Source organism: Mytilus galloprovincialis, chromosome 8 (assembly GCF_965363235.1).
Source record: "Mytilus galloprovincialis chromosome 8, xbMytGall1.hap1.1, whole genome shotgun sequence".
NCBI lineage: Eukaryota > Metazoa > Mollusca > Bivalvia > Mytilida > Mytilidae > Mytilus > Mytilus galloprovincialis.
Window position 1 is genome coordinate 28,149,507 of NC_134845.1, and position 12,488 is coordinate 28,161,994.

Sequence of the window (12,488 nt, forward strand, 5' to 3'; positions counted from 1 at the left end):
CTACACCCAATTCCACAAATAGCAAGAACATAAGGATGTGACATACGACAACTACTAGGAGATTCCTGACTTGGTACAAGCTCATGAAAATGTGATTAGGTGAAAAAAGAATATTTTCCCTCCTATGTTGACATGAATGTACAGACAGCATTAATTGCACCAGCATATGGAATTATATTGAAATTGAAAAAGAATATATAATGGTTTTAGACAGATTTGCCTAATTGTTTTTGTTCCACAACACTTTTAGCAATCGTGTAATTGGCTTTGTTCCAGGGCATTTTAGCAATCCTGATACATTTCATAGTCGATATTTTTCCATACTATGTTTGGTGTATCTTGACTAATATGAAGGATTATATAATCAGACATAAATATTGATATATGTCAAAGTACTAACATTCACCATTTCCATTTTAATCATTATTATAGAACATTTCCTGGAATATCATCCCAACATTGATTGTCTGTGCTGGCTATGGACTAAGATAGTGGCACTGCATAATAAACAGACAAAGATAGTGGCACTGCATGGTAAACAGACAAAGATAGTGGCACTGCATAATAAACAGACAAAGATAGTGGCACTGCATGGTAAACAGACAAAGATAGTGGCACTGCATGGTAAATAGACAAAGATAGTGGCGCTGCATGGTAAAGGGACAAAGATAGTTGCACTGCATGGACAAAGATAGTGGCACTGAATGGTAATTCTTGGCTGAAAACTGTGAGTACCTAAACACTTCCTGATATTTTGAACCAATGGGATGGTTTGCTGTAGATGCAGTATTATTCATTGGATACCAATTTGTCTTGATTTTATAAGTATAATAGCTGAACAATGAATTTGAAAGTTCAGCTAATTTACAAACATTCTAGAGGCAAACTTTGGCAAAACCTTGAAATCAGATATCCACATAAATTTTTTAAACCACAAAAATTGGTAACCATGAAAATAAATATATTTGATGATTGTTTTTGTTTGTATGTATGAGTTTTGTCTCCCCCTTGACAAATGGCTCAGAATGCATGACACAAAGATTCTTTTAGTTTTAGGGTTGAGGCATGGATCCCAGAAACTTTTTGTTGAAGGTTAATTTATTTATGAAGGTAAAAGAGATTTTAAGAACAGATGCTTTTATGGTTTAATGATTCTGTTTTGTCCTTGAATACATTTTCATGGTTCAATCATTGGAAAATAGAACTATGAGTTTTATTTATCAAGTGATAATTTTAGTCATGATGACTTCAAAGTCATTCTAATTAGTATGTACAAATATTGCAAGGTGTACTGTCAGACAGGATTCATTTGACCTTGATCTCGTTTGCATGCTTTATTGGTAACTGGTAATTATTTTGTTAGTATTTCAGTTAGTTAGTAGGTTAAACATATCTAGAAGACACAGGCACTTGTCTCAATTTTTTTTCCTCATATACCTTCATATAACACCTTGTGTTATATTAAGGTATAAAGGATTTTTTTTCTGAGACAAGTGCCTGTGCTAGAAGGCCCTGTCTTTCACAGTTTATAAGCCCTACCTCATTTTCATGTTGCCTTAGTCAATATACAATTTGGGATTATTTTAGTTTTCTTAGTCATTGTTAGTAACAATTTTACTATATTTGGTTTACAGAATCATTTTCAGGTGTACATATCTGTCTGACAGTCTTCAACTGGCCTTGACATATGTTCACCTGACCTTGACATGTTCACCTGACCTTGAGTCGACCTATGTTCAATGATAAATTTTGAGTTTTTATGACATCTGAAATAATACCTTGTCCTCAAAGACTTTCAACTATTATTTCTATCATAATCAGTAAAGCAGGGAAACATTTTTACATGCCCACTCTTTGTATGGAAGTAAGATCTCATTTAAATCCTGCTGTGCAAGAAAGTATTGCGGACAGTTCCAATTAAATCATGGTTTACACTTTTAGCGGTATTGAAGGGGGAAAAGTTTTCTAGAAAAATTGACATATAATAAGAATGATAATTGAAATATCCTAAGTGGTATTATATTTTATACGTCCAGTGATCTGTTGATGATATTATTTCCTTGCTTAGATTGACTGTAAATTATGTACCATCTCTCAAATTATTGTATTAGGATGTGTGAAAATCCGACAAACTGTGTTGATTTCAGAAGAAACATTAGATTTCATCAATTATACCTTGGGGATGCATATTTACTAGAGAAGAGTTGAATAGATTATTTTCTGTCCTATGCCAAGCCTAACTAAATAATGGTGACGAATATTCGATACAAATTTCATGTCAAGCACTTTTGTAATTATTTCACTAAATAGTATTTGATTGTACTGACAGAATTCAGGCTTGTTCGATTGTAACTATGTTCTAAACTTGACAGAAAACAATTATAGTAAATTGATATATAATTGTCAGTGAAAATAACAAAAAAATGTTACAATTAGAGTAAAAAATAATAGGCAATTCAATAATTAAAGAAAGAATGTACTTGTGTTTACACAAATTGTTTTACTGTAAAAGGGTATTTGAGATTATTAATAAGAGTTTGATGTTAGGGTGATCAATTATAGTTTCCAGACTTTTTCAAGCATTCAGTCATTCCAGTTGATGATTTCTTTTCTTGTGACTTATCAGTGGCGGATCCAGGGGGGGGGGGGTTTCGGGGGTGCGCACCCCCCCTTTATTTTTGCCGATCAATGCATTTGTATCGCGACATATGTTTTGCACCCCCCCTTTGCCCTGGGTGCCCTGGGTTAGCATCCGCCCCTGCTTATGCTATAACAAGCAGGTAAATATTAGTTGCTAGAATATAAACAGTTTGAAATACAATAAAAACGCTCCTTTTTTCTGTTTTGAAAGTCAGCATTGATTTATTATGGGCATAATTTAGGATTGAATGTATATGATGGTTCTGTTTGGAATTTACATTGTAGTTCAGTGGCCAATACTAGAGTGAGGGATGGCACGGTTTCTACATCACAAATTCTTTTACTGAATTGTAATGTTTTTTACCCTGCACCTCTAGTCATGGTTTATTGACTTTGAATGGTTTGGAATTAAGTAGCATATAGATTGAGTATCCTAGTTTATATGTGATGTTCAGGTATTTGACTTTTTATTTCAACAATTGCATTATTCTATCAAAATTATACAAAGGCGAGACATATGTCTGTATCAATTGTTTATTCTTTTATAATAAGTAAACACAGTATTGTATGTTGTTTTTTTCAACTTCTAATAATTTTTATTGTAGCTTTGGTATCATCTGTCTCTATTTTGTACTGGAGGCAACAGGTTTCATGTGTGAATTTATATATTTTGTTTGGTTTAATATGTTGATGGTGATATTTTAATAATAATAATAGTGTTCATATTTATTTCTTGTAATCCAAATTACCTTGAGCAAATAGTATTATTTTTTCCAATTGCAGTATCTTTTTTATTGCCATTAATGCAAAAAATGCATTCACAAAAAAGTTGTTTGTGTTTGGGATCTTATAACTTGTGATTTTAAACACAAATTAAAATTTGGAATACTTTTGTTTCAATAAGTTTTGGTGATTTAGGTAACCATAGAATTTATAGTTATTGATTACCTACCCGCCATGTTACATTCACATTAAATTCACACTGTATAACCTGAACAACAAGTTTGTTTTTTTTACTGCAGATTACACAATAATACTTTGAAATATGTAAATATGCTTTACAGAGATATTATTTCCTGATTTATGTGTCGATATTGATTCTGATGAGAAATTCCCATCGGTGAATTAATTCTTTCTTCTTCTTCTGACAATTTCTAATTGGTAAATAATTAATTCACTTCATCTTAATCTGTTGCAGAAAATAGAAGCATTTGTACAACCTCTTGATGGTACAGCTTAACAGAATATTAACGTGTTCGTCTGTATTTGCTGTTTTCCAGACTGTGTATTTAGTGGACTTGGTGCCGACTGTATTTCTATTGGATGATTGAGGTTTGTATTTTCATTTGCTTATACGAAAAAAAGTTTCATCATGTTCATACCTGCCAACTTTTGAAAGTGCCCGTGGGGGTTTTAGTGCGCGACAATTATTTTAAAGGTTAAATTCGTTGCGACATATTTTGCGCGTGCTGTTTTGTGGTCTAGAAAAAGTGTCATATTTGTATGATGAGCTTACAAGCCTTTTTCTTAAGGTTATTTGCATGATTTTAGTTATTATATTAGTAGAAAAGATGAACATATAGCTATAAGACCAGGATTTATTTTCATGTGTAAAGATATTAAATTATTGTTGGCTTTTCCAATTCAAAATTATGCACAAAGAAGGACCTTTATCAAGTTGGGAATAACACCTAGGGATAACCCCTCAATGTAAGGCCATTTAAACAAACTTTTTTAACAAATGAGCACATATTCATACTATTTGAAGAAATTTTCCCAAAAAAACTACAAATGTATACATCTTATGATCTATCTGGTATTATATGGTCAACACATGTACAATAATTTTGAAATGTTCTTAGACTTAAAATAATTGGACCCCTCATTTGTCATTTAGAAAAGTTTTTTCAAGTATAATGAATTTTCCCATTTTCAAGTTAGGGTTCATCATAACAAACAAACAAATATGTTATCTTACTAAAAAATGTTGATTCTGATATATCGTAAATGATGAAAGACAGCTTCTATGGAAACACAATGTTTCATGAAAACTTTATTTCTATTGTGTTGGTTAGTCAATGTTGCTGTCATATTTCTAACTCAGATAATGTGAGTGTGACATAGTGTGAAAATTGCTTCTCTGACCAAAAAAAAAAAAAGACAGACAACATTTTGTTTATAGAAACTCTAATAATTCTAAGTGAGTGATTTATATGGTAATCAAATAGTAAGTTAAGTTACTTTTTGTTTACTTAATACCCCCTTTACCAAACATTGAAAATAGTAATTGATATAGAAGGTTACAAGAGCGACTATACGGCTTCTGATTGGATGGTACATGATTAGAATTACATTTAATTGAAAGCTTATCCAATTAGGTTTAAAAAATACTCAAAAAATCCTATTCACATTTTACAATATCTTCCATTTCTGCACATCAGAGCCATTAAAGATATGCCTTTTTCATTAAGCGAAAAAAATTGACGATCTTTTTCAACTGCATTTTAAGTCAATTTTTGCTGCATGACCATATAGATTTTTTTGGTTGTAATGCAACACTGGCATTTCTAGTGATGGGAACTTCTACTGTTTTTCCCTAGTTTGTGTAGTCTTCAAGGAAAAAATACGGAACCCTATAGAAAATGCATTATGAATAATTGTGCTCTTGTAACCAGTAATATCATGTACATACTGATTATCTCCCTTGAATTAAAGGCATATGAGAGACAGATATTTCCCTTGTGCAAATCTCAGATCTTTGATTTACCATTATAAAAAAAGTCTTTTATTCTGACACATTATATAAATTAAATAAAAAGAAGTTACAAGCAATTGGACAAACGTGACAATAATGAAAAAAATATGTTTTCAAATTGAAAAATATAAGATAATTGGAGTAGATAAAGAATTGCATGGCTATGCCATTTATGCCTTAATTTGATGATGACTTTAACATTGTTGACCTGCCCTTAGACAACTTCCTGGGATGTTTTCTGCTGTGCTGTGCTGTCTTGGTTCTTTGTTTTTTCAGTCATTTTAAGTTCTTGGTGATCCTGAATTGTCTAGTCATTCTTTTTATAGCCATTAGTAAAGGAAAAAGGAAGTAAAAACTAACAAAAAGATAGAACAGACTAATTTCATAAGAACTGAACAAAAGAGTCTGGAAAATTGGTATCGACTATATATATTGGTGATTCAGCTACGAACAGGTGGGAGCTGTTAATTACAGGTTTAAATCATGTAGATCATGTTTCAAAGAAAGAAAACACGCAAGGATCAAATACTTCAAAAATAGTATAGCATGCAATAAGGGGAAGTACGAACCATTGTAATATAGATTTTCTTAATCTTGTCCAACCTTGCCTGACAAATATTAAAGTTATGAAACAGAAAATGAAATAATAACTATAAAGATGTATTCAATATGTGAGACAAATTATGTTTTCTGGGTGGTCTGTTTTTCAGGTTTTTAAAAAAGGGTTAAGAAGTTTATACCCAAGTTCTTCCTTAGTATTTTGATATGATAAATTGTTATGGATCTTTGGGGAACTTCTTGAAGGTCATCTTTCTTTTTGCTATGATAACTTACACTTTGCTATTAATACATAGAACCAAAACTTGAGATGGTTTGCACTTTAAGGAATTGAAATGATATAGTGTATCTTCATTTTAAGATCAAGTGAAGCCTTCAACATAGAGCAAATGCTCACAACTAACAGCAACCTCAAAAAAGTCCCTAGCACTGGTTTTAGCTGAAATCCTTTAAGCACCAGTCTGAGCGGAATTCTTTGGTTAATGTCAAACCATGATTCTTCTTTGCATGAAAAATACATCTGTTGGTCATATAACAAGTTATGACTTCAATCAAGCAAAGAATTAACCAAAAACTTCATGAAGTGCATTCTTCAACAAAGAACATAATAAATGATGATAAATACAAAAATTTGAATATTTAACTATTATAAATGATATTTCTAAAAAGTCCAAAGCGACGAGGAAATAAATGTTGGATAACTTATTTTCTTTCAAGCCATTTAAATAAGTAATCTTTAACCTTTAACATAATTCTGTATAAGAAAATAAGTATTACCATGCATCAAATAATGCCTGGCAAATATTTTTCTTTTCTTGAAAATCACTCTGAAGTGAATATACCTAGAGGAAACAGGTATTTCTGGCCTGTTTCTTTAAAGAAAGAAACATGTGTGACAACCTTAACAGTTTGGTTGTGTGAAACTCTTTTGGCCAGTTCATATGTGGAATAATAGTATTTTGCTTGGTGAAAAGAAAATTATCTCCCCTAATTTTCCTTTTAAAATCCTTATTATTGAAGAAGAAAATTGACATTTTTTTTTGCTGATTTGGCAATTTTTATGACTCCCTCCCCCAACCCCAAAAATCTTAGACATTTGGGATATGAAGTGTTACCATTGACCATCCTTTTGTCTTTCTGTCCTTTTGTCTTCTGTCTGTCCATCCCAGTTTTTGTTTCGGCACTCTAACTTTAGTTTGTCTCATCCAAATTTTATGAAACTCAAACACAATGCCAAGAACAACAGCAGACAGAGTTCCAATTTGGGCAATGAGTCCTTTACCAATTTAGAGTTATCCCCTTTTTTAACTTGGTACATTTCAAAGCATGAGAGGGACACATTGTTCTTTTATTTTAGAAATATGCTTACTTTTTAATAAAAAGTGTTCTAATTATTATATCTCATTGATTGCAGAGTAATGAATATTTATTGTACTGAATAAAAATGTTTTAACTAAACAATGTTAACATTACTGAATTTTAAATCCTTTCTTAGATATGTTTAAATTGGATTATGCTTCATTTGATGTGCCAACTACAATTTATCTTCAAATACCATTTGTAACTTCAGTATCAGTATTGCTCCTTTGAAAGTCTCAAGTTTATTTCTCTCTATAGAATTACAACTGACAAATGATTTCATTAAAATACTTCAATTTGTCTTTGTTCCAATGAATTGTTCTCAAGAAACAAGATGTTCTAAATGTTATCAAGATGATGATGATTGATTTAAACTGCAGTTTTTTTGTCCAATTATGGATAAATTTGAGCCAAGAACATTTTTCACAATAGTTTTAATTTGATGGATAATTAGTTTGAAAAAGGAGATTAAAATGAATTGATTTTAAAGAGAAATGATATACTGCTTTATGGGAAAATTCTTCTATGAGTTTACATTAGTCGAAATTTTAATAGTTTTCAAAAATAATAAAACAATGTCTTTAAGAAGATAAGTAATGCTATGGTGAAAAGGATAAGATAACCTGTATTATATATTTAGATGTAGATAAATTTTATTAGAAATTTACTTCTTAATGAGAATATCTAAACATGTACTTTACAAAGATCTACAGTTTAAATGATGTAGAAATTAGCAATTATAGGTCACTGTAAGGCCTTCAACAATGAGCAAAACCCATGACCATTGTAAGGTATAAAAGGGCCAAAATGACAAATATATAACTAAACAAAAACATTAGATATTTTAAGATTAAACATTGGAACAAGCTGCTGCATGTTAATACACCAATTATAGACTATAGACTCATTATCACTCTTACAGTGTAATGATGTTGAGAAAAAAATTTAATTGGGACTGACTTATTACCCGGTCTAATTTTGCATGCTATTACATGTAAGAACAGAAACTATAAAAGAATTAAAAACCAATTGTTCAGAGAACAATTGAAGGTCTTTCCATCAAAACAATGTATTTTGATATGAAAAGTTGTGAAACTAAGTTTAAAATGTCATTTCAATCGTCAAATGATAGCTCCTAGTAAGCTGATTCCAAAAATATATTGTTTCCATACATTTTTTTTAAATAAGGGAGATAATTTGTTACTTCCGGTTTGAAAAATGTTACTTCCGATTATATTTGAATATTTACTTGACACTGATTCCAAAAATATCTGGTTCTATATACTTTTATATTAAAAAGTACAAAAAAATAGCTATTTCCGGTTTACAAAAGGTCACTTCCGGTTGTTTTTTACAAGGTTAAATGGTTTGATATCTTTATCTTAAAGTTGTATATCTTTATCATGTATACATATAGAATAAAAGCAAAGGTCAAAATCTAGAACGTCAAATTAAGCTATGACCTTGAGATCAGTTTCAAGGTCATAAACCAAGGACCTCAAATCAAAAGACCAAATGTCTTTATTATATTTAGTTAATGAGTTATATCACCAAACGCGTATTTTTAAATACAAGAGGGGAGAAAACTCCCTTTTACATTCAACGTACGCTTGCAATCAAAATTTACATCTTACGACATGTCGCAACTAACAATTTAGTAAAAATAATTTGTTGATATCTTATAGAGTCTTTGGATATAAGTGAAAATAAGCCAAATTCAAATATTAGAATATGACCTTGACCTTTGACCTTGACCTAATTTTCATTTTTTGGGACCAAGGACCTCAAATCAAAAGATCCTAGGTCTCTATCACTTATGATTTATAAGATAGAAATTCATATCACTTATATCAGATGCATAAGGGGAAATAACTCTCATATGGAGCGGTCATATCGCTTCGGTCAAAATAGGACAAATCATGCGAAGGATATAACGAGCAATTTTGTAAAATAAATTTGTCATAATCTTTTACGGTTGCGAAGGAGATGCGCTAACAAGGAAAACAGTGTTTGGGGAGATAACTCCTACAAAGAAAAGTATTGGTTTACGCAGGGTAAATTTCAAAAGTGCATAAACTGTTCGATATCATATACCAAATATCTAAGCGACATATTGCGAAACAAATGTTTATCGCAAGAACAAAATTAGGCGGAAGAAAAAAAAAAAAAAAAAAATAATCAGAAGAAAAACAATAGGTCTTTCCACAGAAAAGTGGAAAGACCTAATAAGATGTGTCAAATTTCCTTGCAATAGCTATTTTGCTAACACATTTTTTATTCTTTGTGAAACACTTTGTATATATATTTCAGTAAATGTTGATAATTGATAATTGCGATCAATATCCATTTGCAGTTTCTTTAAAGTGTTTTTAGTATTGTTGTTACTGTGGTAATTAAAACATAAAGATAGCATGAAAGTAGACAAACTGTCCAGTAGAGAATAAGCAATAAAAATAACTGCAAGTAGAAAATGTAAACCCTGTCTGGTGAATTATGTAATGGCACTTCCACAGCCATAAAGACTACCAACTTTGGAAATTCCAACGTTTTATTGGAGAAGTATATTCTCATGATATATATTATGATATTGATTGAAATACATCAGACTGGTTGTATGATTTATCTCTACATGTTTTGTATATCTAATCATCTTAAACTGGAATAACCATGTTGCCATAACTATCCATAACAAATATGTCAATAATGTTTTGCTGTTATATCTTATTTGATTATTTGTTTAACTTTCTATATATGGAGTTAGAACATATTATCATTTTTTTAGCTCACCTGGCCCGAAGGGCCAAGTGAGCTTTTCCCATCACTTGGCGTCCGTCGTCCGTCGTCGTCGTCGTCGTCCGTCGTCGTTAACTTTTACAAAAATCTTCTCCTCTGAAACTACTGGGCCAAATTAAACCAAACTTGGCCACAATCATCCTTGGGGTATCTAGTTTAAAAAATGTGTGGCGTGACCCGGCCAACCAAACAAGATGGCCGCCATGGCTAAAAATAGAACATAGGGGTAAAATGCAGTTTTTGGCTTATAACTCAAAAACCAAAGCATTTAGAGCAAATCTGACATGGGGAAAATTGTTTATCAGGTCAAGATCTATCTGCCCTCAAATTTTCAGATGAATCCGACAACCCGTTATTGGGTTGCTGCCCCTGAACTGGTAATTTTAGGTAATTTTTGCTGTTTTTGGCTATTATCTTGAATATTATTATAGATAGAGATAAGCTGTAAACAGCTATAATGTTCAGCAAAGTAAGATTTACAAATAAGTCAACATGACCAAAATGGTCAGTTGACCCCTTTAGGAGTTATTGACCTTTATAGTCAATTTTTAACCATTTTTCCTAAATCTTAGTAATCTTTTACAAAAATCTTCTCCTCTGAAACTACTGGGCCAAATTAATCCAAACTTGGCCACAATCATATTTCGGATATCTAGTTTAAAAAATGTGTGGCGTGACCCGGTCAACCAACCAAGATGGCCGCCATGGCTAAAAATAGAACATAGGGGTAAAATGCAGTTTTTGGCTTATAACTCAAAAACCAAAGCATTTAGAGCAAATCTGACGAGGTAAAAGTGTTTATCAGGTCAAGATCTATCTGTCCTGAAATTTTCAGATGAATCGGACAACCTGTTGTTGGGTTGCTGCCCCTGAATTGGTAATTTTAACGAAATTTTGCTGTTTTTGGTTATTATCTTGAATATTATCATAGATAGAGATAAACTGTAAACAGCAATAATGTTCAGCAAAGTAAGATTTATCAAAAGGTCAACATGACCGAAATGGTCAGTTGATCCCTTTAGGAGTTATTGCCCTTTATAGTCAATTTTTAACCATTTTTCGTAAATCTTAGTTATCTTTTACAAAAATCTTCTCCTCTGAAACTACTGGGCCAAATTAATCCAAACTTGGCCACAATCATATTTCGGATATCTAGTTTAAAAAATGTGTGGCGTGACCCGGTCAACCAACCAAGATGGCCGCCATGGCTAAAAATAGAACATAGGGGTAAAATGCAGTTTTTGGCTTATAACTCAAAAACCAAAGCATTTAGAGCAAATCTGACGAGGTAAAAGTGTTTATCAGGTCAAGATCTATCTGTCCTGAAATTTTCAGATGAATCGGACAACCTGTTGTTGGGTTGCTGCCCCTGAATTGGTAATTTTAACGAAATTTTGCTGTTTTTGGTTATTATCTTGAATATTATCATAGATAGAGATAAACTGTAAACAGCAATAATGTTCAGCAAAGTAAGATTTATCAAAAGGTCAACATGACCGAAATGGTCAGTTGATCCCTTTAGGAGTTATTGCCCTTTATAGTCAATTTTTAACCATTTTTCGTAAATCTTAGTTATCTTTTACAAAAATCTTCTTCTCTGAAACTACTGGGCCAAATTAATCCAAACTTGGCCACAATCATATTTCGGATATCTAGTTTAAAAAATGTGTGGCGTGACCCTGCCAACCAACCAAAATGGCCGCCATGGCTAAAAATAGAACATAGGGGTAAAATGTAGATTTTGGCTTATATCTCTGAAACCAAAGTATTTAGAGCAAATCTGACAGGAATAAATTGTTTATCAGGTCAAGATCTATCTGCCCTGAAATTTTCAGACAAAACAGACACCCTGTTGTTGGGTTGCTGCCCCAGAATTAGTAATTTTAAGGAAATTTTGCAGTTTTTTGGTTATTATCTTGAATATTATAATAGATAGAGATAAACTGTAAACATCAATAATGTTCAGCAAAGTAAGATCTACAAATAAGTCAAACATGACCAAAATTGTCAAGTTACCCCTTAAGGAGTTATTGCCCTTTATAGTCATATTTTAACAATTTTCATAAATTTTTGTAAATTTTTGTAAATTTGTAGAATATATTTTCCACTGTAATTACTGGGCCAAGTTCATTATAGATAGAGATAACTGTAGCAAGAAGAATGTCCAGTAAAGTAAGATCTACAAACACATCATGATCACCAAAACACAATTTTGTCATGAATTTATCTGTGTCCATTGTTTAATATGCACATAGACCAAGGTGAGCGGCACAGGCTCTTGAGATCCTCTAGTTTTCTTTAGAATTGAGTTTTAAAAGGATTTTTATCATATTTTCTTGCCTATTTTCATCAGAATATAATCTTGGATGTCTGCCATAAATAA

General features: G+C 31.7%; 1 protein-coding gene across 1 annotated transcript in view; it reads left to right on the forward strand.

Moving 5' to 3' along the window:
• Positions 1-3,930: 3,930 nt before the first annotated feature.
• The window catches only part of LOC143085486 (uncharacterized), a 74,738-nt gene continuing 66,180 nt past the window's right edge, over positions 3,931-12,488 (forward strand). The window contains exon 1 of the mRNA XM_076261860.1: positions 3,931-3,972. The gene's annotated coding sequence lies outside the window, so the exon portion shown is untranslated. The remainder of the gene's footprint in view (positions 3,973-12,488) is intronic.